This window comes from Motacilla alba, chromosome Z, assembly GCF_015832195.1.
Source record: "Motacilla alba alba isolate MOTALB_02 chromosome Z, Motacilla_alba_V1.0_pri, whole genome shotgun sequence".
NCBI classification, from domain to species: domain Eukaryota; kingdom Metazoa; phylum Chordata; class Aves; order Passeriformes; family Motacillidae; genus Motacilla; species Motacilla alba.
Window position 1 is genome coordinate 55,577,422 of NC_052046.1, and position 21,745 is coordinate 55,599,166.

Genomic DNA, 21,745 nt, shown 5'->3' on the forward strand with positions numbered 1-21,745 from the left:
TCTTCTCTTTAACATGCCAAACATTTTAATGGCTACTTCATTTAAATCTCAATAATATGATTAATTAAGCATTTTGTATAATGGAATGAATATGAGTTAGAAATTATTAAGGTTTAAGATGAAAAGAAGTTTAAACAGCCTTTTTAAGCTCTTGGCAGAACTCATGGACTTGGTAGAGCTTTTCCCTGCATGGCCCTGGGAGCCAAACAATTTCTATGGAAAAAAGACTGTTTACTTACACTGTCTGAAGCTGGCACAAAAAAAACACTGCAGCTGTCAAGGCCTGGGATGTATCAATCTTCAGCTTACCCAAAGAACATTCAGCCTACTCAAGTGCACATTAACAACTCAAGAGGTCAGCAAGAGTGTACCTTGAACAGCTGGGATCTTATATAAAGGCAGAAAAAGCTAGCAAAAATTACTCATTACTTAGAACATATCTAATGTCAGATAAAGATGCTCACCCTGCAATCAAGTTTGCATGCAAGAACAAAAATACTCTGAAAAAAGAAAAGAGCACATTGTGTATTCCCTGAAAAGTGACATTTTTCCCCTCAGCCTACAGTTAAAGTGATTGTAGTTCATCATACAAAAAGACAAAAAGAAATGCAGACTACCCTAGGCTTTAAATGTGTTGTTTGCAGAGTAAACTGGATTTTTTCTTACTGACTTTTAACAGGAGCAAGCTCAGAAACACTGATAAAAGATAAGCTGCTAACAAACATTATTAAGCGTAACTAGCTACAGCATGAGTATTTGCTTTCAAGTGAAGCTGTGAACTTATAAAACATCATCAAAAATCAAAAAACTAAGAATGCCTCTGGGTTACAAGCAGGGAAAGACCAAATATCCTTATTCAAAACATTTTATCTTCCTTTTGGAAGGGAATTCCAAGCATAACTATTTAACTGGCTATTTGATATCATAAATACCTAAAACTGTATCAATACTGCAGTTATTTGTCTAATGAAAACTTGGAACTGTAGAATCTTTTGAATATTTTTAAACAGCTTTATCAAGGAGAATTAGCTGGCATCTTTTTTTTAAAGTAATTATACTGAATTTACTAAAGCAAAACTTTTAAATTAGCAGTGAAACAAGTATCAAAAGCATAAGCAGTATCTTTTTTCTTTTTGTTTAATTTACATCTAAAAGTTTAGTTTTTTGTTTAGATGTACATCAGGCACTGTGTTGAGAACAAGGATAAACTGAAAAACTTCCCCCCTTTAACATTAATTCATACATCAAGCATCTCAGTTACCTGCAATTCAAAATCAGTACTCCTTTTGATGTTTCACTATATTTATTTCTAAGCATGTTAATTACTGTTAAGTGTTCCTATCATACCTTATATCTTTACAGCATTACAAACTATTATTCACTTACTATTATTCATCTTCCTAAATCTAAAAAGACAATACCCTCAGAGAAGAAAAACAGAAGATAAACCCCAACCTCTTCACACTCAATCCAAACAGCCTCTTCTGCACCCCCGCCGCTGCAATCATCCCTACAAAAACACAACACACAAACTCTCATTTTAGTTCTTTAATCAGTACATGTCCCCAAGTGGGAAAATAAAGCCGTTGGAAGGACAGAGAGAGCTACTGGTTTACTGTTACTTTTTAATAAGAACTCTATAACAATTACATGCCAATAATTTTCTGTGTTATGAACTGAGTATTTCAAAACACATGATTGTCAAGCTGGAAAAATTTGTATGAAAATCAAAATACTACACGGTATGGGGCATGAGTGGGGAATGCATGAAATAACCTGGCTGGCTGGTATACGTACTGAAAAACCTGCAAGAAAATTTTGTCTATGGATTGTTCTGGGCTTCCTGAGCATCTACAATAGACTAGTACATTTCCAACTAAACAACTGAAGTCTTATCAAGCTGATATATATACTTCACATGCAAGTGACAAGACTTGTTTCTTTCTTGATGTCTCGCAAGATTTTTAAACTTATGCTGTTGCATACTGTCAGTTCGGACTCTCTTGACCTACAGTGTCAGTTTCTTTGTGCTTTCCAGTTTTCCATATTACATTCCTAAATAAGAGGTATTCTCTTTACAACCATGTCCTGCTGAATAGTCTCAACAAAAATACTCTTAGTCTTTAGAAAAATCTATCTGTGAGGTGCTGTGCTTTTCAACAACCTAAGTAGTCACCAGAAGACTGATCAGCAACTTACAAGAAAACTCAGAACTTTAGACACACCAGGCTCTTAAAAGAATACTGTGCTATTCTCAAGTTCACAGAAGTCACTCACAGACATGTACGGAACAGTGCATAGAGACAGTATGCACTGTTAACATCTAATTATCAGGCAGAAATTTGTAAGAGGGCCATGACTTGACCAGACTGACTGCTTTTTTTTTTAACAGACATCATCAGCCAACGACAGTATTTTCCCCCATCCCCTCCATTCCTTAATGTTACAATATAAGTGAGACACAATCAACATGTAAATGCATTATATTAAAAAACAGTTTCATGTATATTTCACACATACTTTTATATTCAAAGAAATTACTGTTATATTGTCTCTGTTGGTAGTTCTCACAACAAACATGTATTTGATTCAAAAAGGGAGAATGTAGTATACTGCTTTACGCAACACTTCTGGGTAAATACACACCTACACGCACCCTCAAACACACACTCCCTTAGAAACTGAATCCTTACTCATTACTCTGCTGAACGCAAACAAGCACAATAAAAATAATATAGTGTCATTGTTACAATGTTGATGCCCTAATAGTGCTGCTCTAGGCAAAAATACCACCCGACTTATACTAAAGATACTGTGCTTACAGATGATTTACTCTCAGATTACTTCATTAGCACAACAAAAAGACAGCAATGAACTTAACTGAATAATTTCATTATATATTCTTAATTGGCATAAAAAAACTGACTTATTGTGGCAAGATATACAAGGTCATGGCATAGCAAAAAAATGGTCATGGCATAGTAAAAAAATGAACTGAAGGCTAAACAGTACCAACACAGAACAAAAACAAACATCAATTCACTTGTAGACAGAACTTACCAGATAGACAAGGACCTATCACACACAATGCCACCCTCATAGAACAGCAAAAAGTAAATTACTTTCTTCTTCAGTGACCACACAGGATGCTCTGTTTCCCTTCGTTCACTAGAACAGCCTTCTACCAGCACTTGCTTTTTTCGGAGTAGTCAGTATTGGAGATGCGGCACTTGATAAATGTAGGAAATCTTTTCAAAAAGGAGAACGTGTGAGAAATCAAAAGCTTTCTTCTAATCCCTTTCTACATCAAGGATAGGATAAGTGATCTGCCAGCTTTCATTTCAAGCTATAACTTTCTAAACTACTTCAATTAAAACCAACTGCAGTCATAGAAGTAATTTACACAGAAGATGCACAGAATTGGGTAGGACATGAATTTTCCAAGTCACATAACTGCTCTCTGTAAGCACTACAATTCAGAGTTATTGCAACAATTCTATCACTTACTTGAGAGTACAGGATCATTTAAAAGCTTCAGCACAGCTCTCAGAGTTAGTTTTGTTTAAATGTAATGCTCTGGATTAATAAAATCATAATGCACTTGTGATTTTTAATCCATTCAAGAATACAAGAATGCATAAATAATTCTATTTTACAGACAATAGAACCATATGTATGCATTTGGGTATATTCCTTCTGTACTACCATGACTAAGTACAATTTGGGCCCATTATTTCAACTGCACCTGAAATGGCATTGTAGTATTTTCCAAATCATGCGGACAAAAATTGTGGACAAATATGAGAATATCTGCATACCTTTTAAGCTGTGAGCTGAACTTCAAATAGTTGAAACAGTGCACTCTCAATAACAGCAAAGGATAAGAGCACTATCTGAAGTCATTCTTCGAGAACAGCGTACCTTCTTCCCAAACCAAAACAGTTAGATGGGAAAGCTAGACCAGCTACACCCAGTCATTCTCCTCCATGTTGAATCTGTAACAACATGGCAAACATAGACATCAAAGTGTGTTCTAGAGGCCTCCTCACTGCATTTGGAAAAATTTCAAGAGCCTAAATCTCTGCACATAAAACGCAACTTTCTTTATTGACAAAAGCAGTGGTTTGCTATTCATGTAACAGTTATTTTTTTGCATTCATCTATCTTAGAGCAGCCAGCCAAAGTCCCCAGTGACTAGAGGAAAGGGAAATTCATGTCTTTTTTCAAAAAGAGTAAAAAAGATCATGGGAACCACCAATCTGCATATGTGTCTTAGGTTACAATGTAAGATGTAACCAAAAGTAGATATTTTATTACCATCTTCATAAGCTGTTAAAACAGGTATGGCAGTGTTCCTTACCTCCTCCATGACTCATCCCTGGTAACTCCCTCCAAGTGCTATCTCTGCTAATGGGCCATCAAGCCTCATTGCATGACTCAAAAATTACATCATCCCATTGTGAGATGCTCTGCCCAGGGGGATGAACCAAGCATTACTACCTGGATATAATATGAGATTTGGAACACCATGGGCAGCCCTACCTACTGTATTCCCAGAGGACAAGAGCTACATAACCATCACTGGACCTTTAGAGAAAGACCAGACCCTTCTCCAGGATCATGACTTTAACAGAACCATGTCCACCATTTAATCAGACTGATGCCACCATCCTGACCAACAGAGTGTCAGTGTCCTGAATCTGACACTGTTTCTGTACGATTACCCATATTTTAATTCTCCTAATAAACTGTAGTTCTGACTTGGAATGTCCCACTAGCTTGCTTTCAAATCAATACACTATGACAAGCATGGATGACAAGAGGGTACATACATACAGGCAACATACTTCAGCAAGGGCAAACCACACCTGTGATGACATCAGTGGATAAATGAAGGGCTATGGATGTCACCTACCTCATTTCCATAAAGCCTTTGATACAGTCACCCACAACATTCTTGCCATTTATTTGGTGAACTAATGGGTTTGATGGATACACAATAAGATGAGTAAGGTTCTATCTATGTCCCTGTCCAGGGGGTTACAGTTAACTACTCTGTGTCCACACGGAAACCAATCATAAATGGTGTTCCTCCAGGGTTTATACTGAAACCAGTACTGCTTAATTAACATCTTCCTAATTACATCTTCATTATATAAACAGTACCAAGCCGAGCACAGCAGCTTCTAGACCAGCAGGAAGGGATGCAATTCAGAGGGAATGACATCAACAGGCTTGAAAATCTCAAAGGTGAAACAAAGCAAAATGAAAGGTCTTGCACCCGGGTTTGGCAAAGCCCATTATCAATACAGACTGTGGGATGAATTGATTGAGAGGAGTACTGTGGAAAAGCACTTGCGTGAACTGCTGGACAAAATGCTGAACATGAGTCGGCAGCATGCACTTGCACACCAGAAAGCCAACTGTATCCTGGGCCCATCCCAGGTCACAGGAGACAATTCTCTCTCTCTTGTCTGCTGTTGTGAGACTCTGCCTGGAGTACTGTGTCCAGCTCTGTGGACCCCAGCACCAGAAAGACATGGCGATATCAACACAGGTCTGTAGCAGGGCCACAAAACTGATCACAGGCACGGAACACCTTTCCTCTGCAAAAAGGATGAAACAGTTGAATTTGTGCTGCCTGGAAAATACAAACAAGGGTCCTGACTGCCGCCTTTCAATATGGTACTTGTAAGAAAGACAAACTTTACCGAAGTCTCAAGTAACAAGGAAAAGGTTTAACAATCTTAAATTGTATAATTTTCAATTTAAAAATATTTAAATTTTGATAAAGTATAGATTCAGATGTAAAATAAGGAAAGCGGACAACAAGGTGGTGTGGCAATGGAAGAAGACTGCAGGTCCCCCATCACTGAAGTGTGTAGTTATGATATTTTATGAAAATCCCTTTGCTAGGATTTTCTTCTCCTGAGAAGCTGAGAGGGCCTCAGCTTCAAGTGTAAACAATTTGTTATCTGCTACTGTGGAATGCAGCAGGTGCTTTCTTGATTGGTCAATATAGGATGTTTCTACTTGCTGACCAATCAAGAGGGCAGCAGCTCTCGGACTCTCTAGGAGTCCCAGTAACTTTGTTATTCATTCCTTTCTATTCCTGTCTCGCCTTCTGATGAATCTTTCTCTCTGTTCTTTGTAGTATAGTTATAGTGTGGTCTTTTTAATGTAATATATATCTTAATATAATAAACCAGCCTTCTGAAATGGAGTCAAGATCTCTCCTTCCCTTCACCAAGTCCTGACTGCCCTGAAGACCACCGCATCAAATGGTGACCCCAGACGTGTCATCAGAAGTGTTCAAAGACACGTTGGGTAGGATTTTAAGCAACATGACCTTCTGAAAGACACTCCTGGCTAGGGAGGCAGGACTAGATGATCTTTAAAGGTGCTTCCAATCTAAGCTATTTTATGACTCTGTAATCTCTGCACCAAATTTTAAATTCCCACTGACATGCTGGACAAATCTAAAATATTCACACATAGACATACTGTGAATAGAGAACGACTTTGTGAAGCACAAAATTTACTTTTTTTAAATCTCACTTCTAGTTAGTCTTCGGTTTTACTTCTATATTCTAAACCAGTATTTTTCAAAAGGAATACCAGATACAAAAAAATTCACTACACTTAACTAAAATTTGCAGGAAGTAAAATAAAGTAGAAGAAAACAAACTTAGGTATTCAATAACACCACTTCTGTATATAATACAAAAAGAGTAAGGCCTTTACTAGCAACACCTGTACTAATCAGACTCATTTGATTTACACTCCTTATGGCAAAATATAAGAGTATAAAATAACAAAAAAACCATCCAAAGCACTAAACAGCTGGCATCCCTTGGCACCAATAAATATGTGGTCTTGACTTAATCACTAATAAAAGAAATTAGCATTTAATGAATGGAAGAACTAAACGCTTTGCTCCATTTCAAAACAACAGGATGAATATCAACTGTTTCTCTAGAAGAAATACTGACACACTCAAATTCTCATACTGGTAGTTTACAAAAATTTCAATTTTGGTCACAAAGTTGGATGGACAAGAACAAAGTCAACATAAAAACAGATCACCATGGAAGAACTATGCTTTAGTATTCTGGTTTTTCAAGGTTTTTAAATATATTGTTACTTTCAATTTCCAGATATTGATTTAAATACATTTCTAATACATATCATCAACATGAATCTGCAATATCTAGTCACCTATAATGAAGCAACACAATGTCATGGTGTGTTAGTTAATGTTTTTTCATGTTTACTTGTAAATAAATGAGCGGGGTATTAAAACTACATATAAATCAATCATGGCTACATTATTTTCAGTGGGTGTGCTGGATAATAAATTGCTTCAGAATGAATGAATAAATGCACCCACTTTTACAGCTAATTAGATATTTTCTGTTATCAGTGCTAATGATGGCAAATAGACACAGAAAGTGATCAAAACTAGACAGTTCCACTGACCACAAAGAACTGTTCTTTTCTTCAAGCACACTATAAAACAGGACATAAAGACCACAATGGATCTATGCATAGCTTTTCACAACAAGCAGGAAAAACAGCATGAAACAAATCAGAAAGCAAGAGAAATCTCTGCCACTTCACTTCCCACAAAGCAGCGGCCGCCTTTCTTGATCCTCTTTTACCCAAAAATGCCCAGAGATACACATAGTCCATTCTTCAAGCTTTCTTTCCAATCCCTGGTAATAAACAGAAGCAAAAGCAGCAGCAGCAGCTACTGGAAGATCTCTGTATTTCTCATTTGTATTTAGCACCTTCTGACAAGTGTTGAAATGCTACCAGTGAATTTGTTGCAGCAGAACCTTTAACAGACTACTGATCAGTTCCTAACTGTTTGACTAATGGCAAACTATCTATTTTTAGTGGGTAAACTGCATTTGTAAATTGAAAACCATACACAGTATGGTTTCTCTGACTAAACAGTATGGTCAGCAGACTGCTGCCAGTTGGCAGACTGCACTTTTTGGGCTGTACAGAGTACCATGCAATGGCAGACTTAATTGCTAATACAGTAGAAGATTAGGCATTATAACTACCACTGACAGAAAAGGCATATGAGCTACAGAAGATAATACTAACAAGACCTCCCTAAAAATAATATATGTATTTTTATGCAGGGAAAAGGAAAAAAAAAAAAAGATAAAGAGAAGTTCAGCTTTGGTAAAACTATAAAGCCAGAAAAGAAAGTCCTCGGGAAGGAAAATACAGTATCATTTTAGCAGAAAGATAAGCCATATTACCTTTGAAATCAAAAAGCTGCAATGAGTAAAATGAAGACTGATGGTGTCTTGGTTTTTTTGAAACTAATAATGGGTAAATTGTTAAGACACTTGTTTGAATTTTAAGCAGCATTTTTGATGAATATTTTTCTCTGCAGAAAAATCTTAGGATGGTAAATATAAAATTAAGCTGAACAAATCAAAATTGTCCTGTGAGTATCACCAATAGCATAAGTAAAACCAGAAGATAATGTGCTTGCTTCTTCCAACTTTTTGTATTACCATTAATCTGGGACATTCTGTTCAACATAGAAAATCCAGTCCAGAATCACTGTCTTGTTTGAAGCAAGGATTTGATGTAGTTTCCCATCACAGAATGCCTGAAATAACTATTCCTATCTTTTCAGGTACAGAATAGGGGGACATGACAGTGTCTATTCTAGAAAGAGTCTGAGAGCTAGGACATCAATCATCAATTTAGCAATGCACATTATGTTACACCAAATGAACTGTCTTTCACCACAAGAGGCTTCCTTACAGGACACCAAGGAATATGCTATAAATCTCTACAAAACAAACAAGTGGTTTAAAAAAATACACAAGACTAAAGAGAAAACACATAAAGCTAAAGAAAGTAATCTTGGCTCAGAAGTTCCACCCACAGAATGAGCTTCCAGAAATATATCATCCCCCTTACTAAAAAAAAACAAAAACAAAAAACCACCAAAAAAACCCCCAAAAATCAAAAGAAGCACAAAGGAAAAAAAAAAAAAAAAAACAGAAGCAAACAAAAGCAGACTAATTTCCTATACCTGGAGCCATCATGTTTTGCAAAAACAGCATATCCATCTGTTCCACCTCAAAAATATACAATCACAAGAGAAAATAAAATGGAGGTAAAACACAAAGTCAGATCTTTCCAACACCAAGGAAAAACAAAAACTCCTGAGAATAATAAGAACATAGTTACTGAAGATATTGCTATTTTGAGGTGGTGGGCAGTAGCATAAAACTCTGAAATAGAATACAGCAGTTAACACAAGTGACAGAGACAAGATGTGACATGACTTACTATTTGACCTTTGTCTTTCCACTGCCCTCCAATAATGTCAAGCGTATTAGAGAAATGTAAAAAGGTGCCAAATAAAACAAGAAATTTAAAAATAAAAAACAATTTTCTGTTTTCTTTTCAGTTGTTTTCAGGAACCATAAATAAGAAGAGCCACTGAAATTAAAAATAATTACAAAATGTCTTATTGCAGACACAATCATAATTTTCCCAAAACAGCATACTACAGAGGTACAACTCCTTAGCTTTATACAAGGCTTCTCAGTAGACAATCTGGGAGTTTTGGATTATTTTCTTAATTTGGCTTTCTCATTTTTGACTTTCTCACCACAAAATCTGGCCTTTAGCTTTCTCATCACAAAATTATATGTCAATGTCAGTTTTCAGAGAGTGACTGCAAGAAAACTGTGCTTTTAACAGGCCCCACTTCAAGATCTTGCTTATTACTATTGACAATCCTGCAATTGTTTGAGTAGTATTAAAGGAAATATTAAATACTACCCCACTTTAGCAGCAGCAGTCAAGACTTAGTAGCAGAACCTCAGCTTTAGAAAGTAATGAAAAAAGGAACACACACACACACACACAAAAAAGAGGAGTATTAAGAATACCATATATGACTCTTGTAGGCACCTTTACTCTGTAGGAATTGTTACTGTAAAAAAACCAGAATAAATCTGAATAAAAAACATTGTTTTGAACATAATGACCACCATCCTGGCTGACTAGAAGAGTTAAGTTCTCCAGAATTTTGCCACAGAAAATAAACAATATCCAGAAGTAGATGCCTGGAATACCTGAGGTTAGAGCAAAGCTAGCATGCACAATACTTCCACTAAGACTCAGGGGTTTCACTAGACAAAGAAGGCTCCCTTGTATTTAGCCAAAAGACCCCTATCAACAGGCTCCAGTTGCCAGAGAAGATTTAATTTCAGAAGTGCATTTTATATAACAGTGAATATAAAGTTCAAGAAGGTGCGTAGAAGAGAAATATGGCATAATTTATTCAGATGCTAAATCACTTCTGGACACATAGATCTTTTGCTAAAACTGTCTGGTTTAGAACCAATAAAAACTTTAGACCAAATCATTTGAGAAATGTCCTTTATTCTCTGCAGAAAAAAATATCTAAAAGGCTAATACCTCAACCGATACCTAAGACTAATCCTTTAGCTCTGATGCACCCTTAAACTACCAAAGTAGATTTCAGCTGGGAAGGTTTTTTTGGAAATGCAGTTTATGAGCCTGTGAAGGAAAAGGAAAAGGACTTGGGCAATTTTATCCAGCTGCTGGATGAAAAGTAAACACCCTCTCACGAACATCTTTTATAAAGGCACTTACGTAAGTTTTCTATCCAAAATGCCTGCTAAGGCACTCTGTGAAACACACAACTCTAACCAAAAGCACAGAACAGAAAACAAAGAAAATCTTAAGAGAAACTGAAACACTTTTACTGTGATATGCCTCCACAGGTTGTCCTGAGGGGTTGCAGTCTCCAGGAATGGAAATACTCAGAACTTAACTAGGCATTGTCCTGGGCAATCTGTTCTAGGATGGGATGCAATAGATGCTCTCAAGAATTCCATTCCAACCTAAATGGTCTCACAATTCTGATTAACAAGACCTGCAAATATTACAAGACAACACAGAAACAAAAGAAGTTCTTAGAGCTAAGATGGAGCAAACCACAGCAGATGAAATTACACTAAAGAAATTAGCTGGTCAGCAACAACTTTGTATCGCAACTGAAAAGATGCTAGAAAAACACATTAACATTATCCATATATATTGATGCTCTCAAATGACTTGTGACATATGAAAACACAAAGTTTTTATATGAAATATAACCTTAAAATGGATTAACTATCTACAAATAATTTCATCAGTTGACTTTCAAACCACTTGAAGAATTTTACTGAAGTCCATTCAGTAAATTAGGCCATTTTAGTTCCCATTCAAATTCAGAATATCTTCACACAACTTTATTACGAAGTTAATCACCTTAAAGAAATGCTATACTGAAAAACCTGCCTAATTGATGAGGCTATCACCTCTTTCATGTACTAAAATCTGGCTTCCCCCTTCTTTATGTAACATGCACATGCTTAGACCTGGCAAATGTATTGATGGATTAGTAAAATGGAGAAGCATGTAGACGTCTACACTGCAGTACTTTCAGAGAATCTCTACTTAGAGATTGCTGCTTCACTTTCTTTTTTATTTTATTTATAATCTCAAATATATCCTGAACACATGCATCCCCTGTTGTTAGAAGGATGGTACATACTGGATTCTACCTCGAGTTGGAGATTACAGACTGCGTTCTGTTTTCAAAAGCTGTAACTAGCTTCCTGTTCTTTTTTTGCCTGCTTTCCTCAAAGAAAGCTATCCGATCTGATAAAAGAGAAAAACCCAAGAATGGCAAGATAATGTGCAAGAAACTTAAAATAAATACATTTCAAAATGCTTTGCTTGTTGACTTCAACACCTATGGAATGTGTTCATCAAGAAACAAATAGAAATGCACATATAATTGAAATTAATCTAAAGGGGAAATCAGATGCTTAACTACAATTAGTACACATCAAGTTACCAAAGCAATTAGAAGCTCAGATTTGCACTGTTTCTTCAAAGCTTCTAGTACATATAATGCTCTTCAAAAATACTACATGCTGCAAGGTTTTAGTAATACATAATTTATGCTCAACTAGGAAACGAGCAGAGCACAGGTCTTCCTTCTGCCTCCATGAAATTTTGTCTGATAGTTCACACCTTCATACTAGGAATAGTAAACTATATCTTTACTGAGAGTTTAACTTCTCTCACAAGACATTGAAGATACCCCCTAAACATTTAGCATTGTTCAGCATTTCCAAACAGGATTTTCACTTGACAGCTCCTTCTCCCCACATATCTCCCATGCAACATGTTTTCTCAAGAAGTCTTGATTCTACCCACGACAGGAATCTAACCCAATTGTCACGTGTATCAATGCTGCTTGAAGCAGGAAACCTCTACTAACTTCCAGATGGATGCTTTCTTCTGATTCCTTCATCAGTCCAGGCCTTCATGACTTTAACCAGACCATGTCCCACGGGAAAGTACTGTTTTGGCTGCCTGCAGCATTGTCATGTCTCTCCCTGCCGTGTATTTTTGATGTAATCCATGTTTGACAGAGAACTTTTGCTGATTTCTAGAACAAGACCTCACATTACCAATGTTTTTGTATTTTTTAATAAGCACATCTAACTATCAGCGATGAATGACCAACTGGAAAAATGAGGGAAGTGTACGTATCAAGGCAGACCACAAGGCGAGACACAGAGGACAAACTTTTGAAAGTACACCCATAATTACTCATTAAGCCCTCCCTTCCCAGAAACAGCTTGGGTATACTTAATGATGATGCAAGGATGGGGGAGAGATAAAAATTACTTGCAAAGGCTCCTTCAAGACTTAAAATTCTCTAAAATACCTCTGCCTGTTCATTTTCCTGCGAATTTGCACACAGCAGCGCCTCGGGACTTATACTATTTCAATTCAAGCGAACCGTGGCTTCTGGAAGAGTGAACAAAACAGCTTCAGGACCGGTAGTTTTATTCAGGGCAAGGGCCCCAGCAAGATTTAATTCGTGTCTCGGAGGCGCCGGGCGCCCGCGGCCCCGCTCCTCCTCCTTGCCCGCCGGGAGCGAGACGCGAACCCGCGGTCCCACACGGGACGCGCCCTCCCGGCCCCGGGCCGGCCCTCGCTCCGCGCTCAGGTACCTGGCAGCGGCTCAGCTGCTCCGCCAGACCCCGCAGCTCTTCCTCCAGCTGTGCCACCCGCTGCTTCGCCGCCTCCGAGACCCCCCGAAGCCATCGCCGAAAGCCTCTCGCCGCTGCTCCCGCGGAGACGGCGAGGGGAGAGGAGGGTCCGCGCCCAGCGGAGGGGGCTCAGGCAGCCCCCGCCCGCCCGCGCCTGGGGGAAAGGGGGGAGAATCGACGCTGTGAACCACACAAATGAAAACTTTCCACCGCACTCACGGCGCGGGCGAGCGCCGGAAACCGCAGGGAAGAAAGAGGACGCGGTGCAATGACGTCACAGGTCCACCGCTACCCCGGCGAGGAGAAGGGGCGAGAGGCACGTTTGAATTCGCCCGCCCGAGGCGCGGCGCCGCGCATGCGCCGTGCGGGTGCCGGAGTGGGGCGGTGAGGCGCGGCCAGGGAGCGGCACCCCCGGGAGCGGCACCCCGGGAGCGGCACCCCCGGGCGCCTGCCATCCTCAAGGGCTAGGAGCACCTGCTGTCCAGCCAAGGTGCTGAGCGAGGGATGTTGGAAATGCCTGGGAATCCAGCGTATCCCTGCCCTTCCTTAGCTGTCGGAGCACATGTATCCTGCCCCTGTTTGGATCCTAGATGTTTACATGTGAACCGTACAGGTCAGACTGACAGAATGGGTCAGGCTGGAAGGGAGCACAGTGGACCATCGGGTCCAACGTCCCTGTTCAAGCAGGGTCATCCCAGAGCACATGGACAGGATCGTTCTTGAATATCCCAGCGAGCGAGACTTCCACAGCCTCTTCTGGGCAATCTGTTCCAGTGCTCAGTCGCTGCACAGTAAAGTTCCTCCTCATGATCAGGTGAAGCTTCCTGTGCATCAGTTTTTGCCCGTTGCCTCTTGTCCTGTTGCTTGGCACGACCGAGCAGAGCCTGTATCCATCCACTGACACCCTCCCTCCAGATACTCACCGACACTGATGGGGTAATGAGATGTTTCTGGATGCTCTGCGAGGTGCTGAGGCTCCAGCACACCTGAGGCAGATGTCTCATGCCTTTTCCTCATTGTTTGTTTGTTTCTTTTTTCTCTGAATTAAATAATAACAATTGCAAGACTAAGAGTCAGAGACCTGGATTAGATTAGGTCTTGGTAGTGTTTAAGGATGTGTGAGCACACTTGTTTCTCTGACAAGAAGTTTTCAGATTTATCACTCCCAGAGTTGGATTTCAGAGCCTACAACTGAAAGCAAAGGAAGGCTTCAAAGATCTAACCCTTACAAATATGTGAAATATTTCGGCTGGTGCCACTAGGTTAATGTACTCTGTTTAAGATCCAAATATGCAGAGTACCTGGTTTTGTAATAAAGGGTTAAACAGGATTGCCAAAGCAAATCATTGCGTAGCCTACTTGGGAAGCAAAATACTCATAAAAAGCATAGACTTTCCCCCAAATAAATGGAGAAAGAAGTTAAAACATGGTCAGAATATATCTTAACCTGGAAATTGCATTTCACCAATGTCAGTATCTTATTACAGAAATACTATACCTGTTTTTATAGAGAAGTATGTTTTCTTTTCCTCTCCATTGTAACTTTTGCATGGTTTCTGGAAAAGTTGCCTGGAATGTGTACCACTGTGACAAGAAATAAAACTCTGTGCGAGTGTGCGCATGCAGATAAGCAAGGTTTCACATCACATGAACTAAGATATACATTAAAATGTCCAATCCTTCCACCAGTGGCCCTAGCAGAAAGATTCCTGCATCCTTGGTGATAGCTGGGCCTGGCAAGTTGATTTTTCACCACATTGATGTCCAGGAGACCTTCTCAGATGTAGAGAGTGGCTACAGCACTCAATGCCAAGATTTTTCACATAACTTTTCAATTAAAATTTTACTATTACTGCAGGTATTATCTGCACAATTACAAATGTAAACATAAAGGTAGGAGACTGCATTTGAGTCTTCTCATTCTAGTTATATGGAGATTTAAGGAGATTCAACAATTATTGGATCAAAACCAAATCTCTCCTTGGAACAGCTTTTGTAATTTTTTGTAATTTTTATAGTTCATCACTCATTGTGCATTGTATCATCTCATATTTGTGATCTTGCACTTCCTGTCATTTATCTTTGTGTGTTATTAAATTTTCAAATGTTCATATGAACATCATGTCAATTCTAACATGTTTACATTTTCAACTTTTTCTTTGCTTTTAGGACCTCCTAGTTCTCTTCTACCATAAATTCACTATCCAGTCACTATGCCTTCACTTTTTCCACATCCCTCCCTTTCAAAAACTTTTTAAAATTATTTTTCATCTGTTTCCTAATGTTTTTATCATTGTCCCCTTGACCATTTGTTCTCTATTACACTTGGGCAACAAGAAGCTAACCTTACTTAAAAAACAATGTGCTTAGATTAACTGCTGAACAGCTACAATGACTAAACAGGATTTAAAAACATTTTTCAAGTACAAGGTCATTCAAAGTTGAGCTGAGAAGATTCAGTTATTACAGGGGCTAGGCTCAAAGCTTGACAGAACACAAAACAACAGACCATAATTCCTTACAACTTTAGAACCTTAAAAAAGAGATTTGTGTAGACACAACATGTTACCACAATAAACACAAAAGTAACGCTCCCCGATAGCAAGATACTTATTTTAAGGACATAATATTTTTGTATATTGTTTAACTAACATCATATTTGTTTTCCTTCTATTTCATAAGCTTATTCTCTATAATAATAAAGATTCTAGTTATTAACCCAAACTGTATTTATGATAATTCATAGCATATTTGAGAAAATTTTAAATGCGGAGTTGGCAAGTTTTGGTGAATTGAGAGACATTGACTTGTATCGGAGTATTTTGTACATTATGTTTCTCCCTAGTCTTCACATTTTAAAACCCCTGCATTTAGAGTCATCAAATCCATGAGACTGTTAGGTTAAATCCTTTCAAAACAATTTTCCCTTTGGATTTGACTTTTTTAAAAATAAATAACATCTATTAGAAATATACTGCACAATTGAAACCTATTTGTTATGGCTTTTACTCACAGTTCCTGTGAATGTTACACAAATGGAAATGCTCCCCAAGTTGCTTTGGCGACAGAAGAAAAAAATATTTTTTGTTTGGTGGGTTTTTTTTTTTGCTCTTGGGAAATTCAACATCTTTCTTTGAAACATGTTCATATTACAAACATGTTGCATTTACTACTCCTGATCACATAATTACTTTTTTTTTTTCTGATTGTATATTCCTTTTCCTTATCATAATGTGAAATATAAAGTTACTCCAGCCATTGTGGCAATCCCAATACTTCATTGTTAGAGGTAAAGGATGTAAGTACATACTAGAGCATTTTCATTTTCCTTTATACAAAAAATATCCTTACTAGCCTGACTTGAATTAAAGATGTTAAAATGTTATATTAAAGAATTTGCATTTCTCCTTGAAATTGCATTCTCCTTTTTATGTTGACTGTTCATGTCACTAATAGTTTGCTTGGAAACAGCATCCTCAAACAGGTACTTTCTGAAAGAAGTTTGTCAGCTAAAGTGAACAAAACAAGTCAAAATTGCTGAAATTATTTCTAGCAGGTTTTGGCAATGTCCTCAATATTTTAGGAATTCCTATGTTTATCAAGAACATATTACAACCCTAGAAATATGTTCAGTCTTGTTTAGACAATGAATTTAAAACATACTTGCCTCCAGTAAAAGTTTCTGGAGGTTTTGTGTAGGTTTGAGTTTGGGCTGGTTTGGTGATTTTTGCTTGTGAATGTATTCAGGGCTATGGGAGACATTCTTTCCTCTTCTGTGACAGCTGTACATAATAGCACGATTATGGTCATAGGAAGAATAGGGATATAAAAGTGGAAAGGTCTGTAAGGAGAAGTAATATCTGATATTGGATTACCCACCATAACCAAGAGAACAGACAGACCATTTGGTTGTAGAAAAAAAAAAATTCATGTTGAATTAGCTGATTTTGAAAAGGCGGAGCTGGAAAAGGTCAGCATGGAAGCGTAGATTCACTGATGTGCAGGCCTGGAGTTCTACCACTAGCACAATTCACTTTTCACTCAATGAAAAGAAAGTGCCATATTACTCTCATAAGCAGAGAGCAAGATAGCAGAGGTCTGATTTGCACCTGAAAAGATAAGAGGTAGACAAAGTAGCCTCTAGAATGTATCAATTTTATTGCTTTAGTTTACTGCATACTTGTGTACTGCACACTATGCCTTTCTTAAAGGCTTGGTAAACATCAATCAACAGGTTACCATTGCCCAGAAGGGCTACATCATGATGCCAGAGGAGTCGGTAAAATGGCCCTGTTCCACTTACCTTTACCATGGAGAAGGCTTCGGTTTTTCGTTTTCTTTAAATGAGGTCACAGACCTTGGCACTACACCCTTCAAGGCAATGAAAAATAAAAGCCAGTAATGTAAAATAAGGCATGTCAGCCGAACAAAACACAGAGGGAGGAAGTGATTAACAGTTCTGGACGAAGTCTTCTCCACCCCATAGCACCTGCCAGAGGCCGTGAGGGAGGTCAGACAGCTGAATGTCATTAAGAGGGGGAAGCAGATTCCAGGGTGGCTGTCCTGGCAAAGGCAATATTGGGTTTGTGTTGTGGTAAACTGCAGAGATGGGTTTAGCTGAGCACTGGGAATTGATTGTTTCTCTGTTAATTTGTTTCTTAGTATAATTGAACTCCAGAAAGAAGTTGAGCTTTGACCTTGCATGCGGTGTGTAGCCTGTATCACAGACTAACTGGGAGAATCACCTGGTTATGGAAGGGTTGCATGGAAAAATGAAGAGCTCAATTTCATCACCCTGAGAAGGGGTGTGAAGAGTACGTGGCCACCCAGGCTCAATAAGTAAGCCATGATACACTTGTTAACCCAAGGAGTGGTTGCTGACAGGGCAGCACCGTCCATGACCACCCAAACATTTAGAGTGCGGGAGACACTAATGAGACGCTCCCTCACCCTAGGGATTGCAGCTGAGAGTATACACCTACACGTCCTCTCATTGCAGTCATGCACATGCATATGACACAAGAGCCATGAACTTGTGAAAGTGCCTCAAAATCACCCATGTTTAATACTAGAAATCAGGTTTGTAACAGTTTGTGTGTTTTAATATTGGACTCTGCTACACAATGCGACAAAATGAACTGATTTTCTGACTGGGGGCAAATTAAAAGTATAAGTACTTCAAGTAATAAAACAAGAAATTCAAATTCAATTAAAAAGTGCTACATTTCAAATCACTGTCATTCACATATAATAAGAGAATTTTGACTAGAAATTTTAAAGTGAATGACTCAGGCAAGCTGCAAAATCGATGAAGTATAGATAACATCGTTTTACATGACAGAGAGGTTAAGGTGTAGTCAGGCTGAGTCACCTCAGAGTGCACAGCGGTAGCATTGATAAAGCTGCAAATATTAAATAAGGCATAAATTAGAACACAGTAATGTTTTTGCTCAGAACAGATGCAAGACACATGATTTTCAGGTCTTTGTTTAACAGTTCATACTGTGTTAAAGAAAAATAAAGGCCTAGGAAAATAAATAAATTGAAAAGGTATAAGCCTGCAGTTTAGTTAAAAACCATTTGCTGCAATGGTTTTTAAACATTAATTTAAAACACTTTGCTAGTTTTATCAATGTCCTTAAATTAATGTTGTATGTTATTCTACAGACACTAGCTTTTAAAGAAGAAAAAATACTTGCTCCTACTCTAAGATAAGGAGTTTTTGACATCTTGTTATGAAATTCCTCTTGCCTCAATTACCTTGCTGAGTTCTTTAGCTTGAAATTCTGAGGTAAATGTCTGCTTGTTTCTGTTTGTTTTCAGATTTTCAGTTGACCATCAGGTTTAACTTAGTGTTATTTACAATCACTTGAATTGAGAAACTACTTCAGATGAACAAGCAAGATTGTGTTTTTATTGTCTGTATGTACCGTGGCAGTAGCTAAGAGTTACTGGGAGGGCACTTTGTGCTGCAGTATTTCAGTTGCTAACACTGTTCCCAAAAGCACTGTTTGCTATAAATTCCCAGCCCAAGGGAATACAGAACAGATACTGCACATTGCATTCTAGGGTGGTACTGCAGACTCAGCCCAACATGAACTCTTCTTGCAGTCTGAACTCCATCATCACAGTGGGATTCAACTGACTCAATTCACTGAGATAGAGCTCGTGTATTTTGGCAGTGATGCAAAGTTGTGCATTTGAACTTTCCTTTCCTTTCCTACTGTGGCTGATTTTAGAGTAACAAAGTGAGACTCCATATCTGTTGATTTAAGTTTTTAGACATAGTTTTTACTCAACAGAGTTGCTTCCTTTAGAGACAGAAAATATTAAGAATAAATACTGCCTAAATATCTGTATTTAAAAAATTTTAAATGAAGCATTGTAATGAAAACTACCAGGAATCATTCAAAAGCAAAAGATAATTCCTGCAGAAATTAAAGGGGGGGGGGGAGTTTAATTTCAATAAATGTGTTTATTTTGGTTAGTTTTCTCAGCAGTTGTATCCTATTAATGTGCACAAAACAATAATTTATTTAAGCATGTAAAATAATTAATTATGTCTGAAGGCAGGCAGTAGAAGGGTTTAGAGGACAGCTTTTCATGCTTACTCATTTGTGAGGGGGACAGGCAGTTGTCAAATCATATTCAGTTTCAAATTTGCAAAAAAGCAGAAATAGAATTCTTGGTACACTTTATTTTCAATTCAAAAGTAAATAAACAACATTCTTATAGAGTATTGGAGTGGTTTGCCAAGAAAAATTACATTCCCTTTTTTTTTTTTTTTTTTTCCGGAAAATGAAATTTAATCATTACCAACTCTCACAATTCTATTGGAAGGTCATTGTTAGTTTCCTTAAAACTCCTTCTGGAGTCCTTTAATTACCTAAGAATTTCTAGGGTTGTTTCTTATTATGCTTTTAGCACTCCTATTGCACAGTGTAAAAATATGGCCCAAATAGGACCTAAGAGCTCAAAAATTGTAAATCAAATATAAATAGCTATTAGAAATCACGATTTAATTTTCCCTCTGACTAATGGTTTTTGGATACTTAGCATAGATAACACTAGGTATCTCCTGAAAACCACAGATTAAAAAAACCTAATTTGGTTGTATGACCCGAACAGGGGTAGAAATATGCTAAATGAAGACTAGTTACATATACTAAAAAATTGATACTACTATTTTTCTTTGCTTCAGTTTTCTGAACTTACTACAATATTATATATTGAAACTGTGAATGATACAAAGGAAATACATAGCCCAGACAGCATTTACATTAGATCATGTGTTGATTTTCCTCCACTTTCTTCAGGGAATGAGGTACAGCTACAGGTAGAAGAATATACAATCTCATGTTGCAAGCTAACTACACTTTTTCATTATCATCAGTTGAATCTTTGTATTCGTAGTATCAGCTTGACATCTGTTGCCCCGACCAGTCCTGCATCCTGACCACGTGACTCCTGACCACATAATCTCTTCTACAAATACGCTCAAAATTATCCAATTCTGAGTTGCTCTGATATTCTGCATGAGCTTTCTGGCAGTATTTTGTGATCTAGAAAACCTTTTGTTGTTAGTCAGTCTTTTATCTTTTCTAAGGTATCATTTCTGAGAATGCAACCACGTTAATTTAGATGTCAGTACTTTGACAAATGACCTCTGAATAATCCAGCAGGAGCTTCAAATAAGTCTTTGCATCCCTGGCCCTCTGTGCATCGCTAAGACTTCCACGTAAGCTCTTATATGAAGAGCAGAGCAAGCAGCAGAAGACAGTAGCTTCTTAAAATGTTGCAGCTTTATGGATTAGTTAGTAATATTTGTATAATTTCCAAGAACAGTCAAGAAGATAACTTGAGGTCTGTGAATTCTTATCTATGTGCATAATCTTGGTTTTGTCTTCTGTAAATAGGGTGTACTCATCTGGCATATTTGAAGAATCTATCATATGTTGTGCTAATGGGATTCTTCATATTGCAACATTCCTGTTAAATACCTTAATTTTTTAAACAGATTTGAGAAGCTTAGAAGCTTGGTTCTAATGCCTTAGCATGCTCAGGAACCATTTTCAACTTTCTTTTTTTTTTTTTTTTTTTTTTGGTGCTAGTAATACATAAGTCTGCCAAGTCAAGGAGACACACTTCATTCTGAAACCTCTGGGTATGACCAAAAACAGAGGAAATGTAGTGTCTTACATTTTGTACAAGTACTTAACCAATTGCATAGTTTTCATTGGAGGGTGGTTCTGACCTCATGCTTCACAAAAAACTATTCTATTATTCTTGTCACATGCAGCATGGGGGAAATAGCTATTATGTTGATTTATATTACGGTTGAAATGTTGCTTGTGGGTCCAAGGTCACACTTGCACTCTCCTGACTGGCTTTGGGAAGACAACATTTTCAGTCATTGTCCTTTTTCTATATCCTGCCATTGTGTAGTGACAGGCTGACCTTTCTATTTGAAAATATTTGACAAGATAGTAAATACACATAGGAAACAAGGTCTGAAGTAGGAGGAGGAATTAGAAGGCCTGTATCATCAAATCACACTGTAGAGGCATAAAATAACAATGCTTCAATGCCTGGAGAACACCAATGGAAAGAAATATTAA

The 21,745-nt window shown here is 37.8% G+C and overlaps 1 long non-coding RNA gene across 2 annotated transcripts; it reads right to left on the reverse strand.

Moving 5' to 3' along the window:
- Window positions 1-2: 2 nt before the first annotated feature.
- On the reverse strand, window positions 3-13,400 carry LOC119695952. 2 transcript variants are annotated; one of them, XR_005255459.1, is made up of 4 exons: window positions 13,089-13,400; window positions 3,819-3,995; window positions 3,061-3,248; window positions 3-1,510 (listed from the first exon to the last, which is right to left on the reverse strand). It is a non-coding gene; the product is annotated as an uncharacterized LOC119695952 (long non-coding RNA). The 2 variants fall into 2 exon arrangements; XR_005255458.1 differs by having other exon boundaries at window positions 3-3,248; window positions 13,089-13,399.
- Between the last annotated feature and the right edge of the window lie 8,345 nt (window positions 13,401-21,745).